The sequence below is a fragment of the Brassica rapa genome, unplaced genomic scaffold (genome assembly GCF_000309985.2).
Source record: "Brassica rapa cultivar Chiifu-401-42 unplaced genomic scaffold, CAAS_Brap_v3.01 Scaffold0319, whole genome shotgun sequence".
NCBI classification, from domain to species: Eukaryota; Viridiplantae; Streptophyta; class Magnoliopsida; order Brassicales; family Brassicaceae; genus Brassica; species Brassica rapa.
This window is the reverse complement of record NW_022610262.1, coordinates 35,388-36,133: the sequence shown is the minus strand read 5'-3', so window position 1 is coordinate 36,133 and position 746 is coordinate 35,388.

Sequence of the window (746 nt, the reverse complement as noted above, 5' to 3'; positions counted from 1 at the left end):
CAAGACTGAGTACCAGATCACCAGCAATGGTACCATTTTGGTACATGGGAGAATCAGTGTTCCTGGTGACCGGGAACTAAAGGAAGAGATTATGAGACAAGCTCATAAGTCTAAGTTCTCAGTGCACCCGGGGCTAAACAAGATGTATAAAGACATCAAGAGGTATTACCATTGGATCAGAATGAAGGCTGATATAGCTGAGTGGGTGGCAAGGTGTCCTACTTGCCAACTTGTTAAAGCAGAGCATCAGGACCCAAGTGGTTTACTTCAAAACCTCACTATACCAGAGAGGAAGTGGGATCACATCACAATGAACTTTGTGACTGGGTTCCCTACGACCAGGAACAAGAAGGATGCAGTTTGGGTGATTGTAGATCGCCTGACCAAATCTGCACACTTCTTACCCATTAAAAAGGGTGATGGAGTGGATGAAATTGTAAAGGTTTATGTGAATGAGATAGTGAGGCTGCATGGAGTGCCGGCCAGTATAGTCTCAGATAGAGACCCTCGGTTCACATCTTACTTCTGGAGGGCTTTTCAAAAGGCCCTAGGAACCAGAGTGAACATGAGTACATCTTATCATCCTCAAACGTATGGTCAATCAGAAAGAACCATCCAGACCTTGGAGGACATGCTAAGGGCATGTGTTTTAGACTGGGGTGATTCATGGGAAAAGCACTTGCCACTGGTGGAGTTTGCATACAACAACAGCTTTCACACCAGCATAGGCATGTCTCCTTATGAAG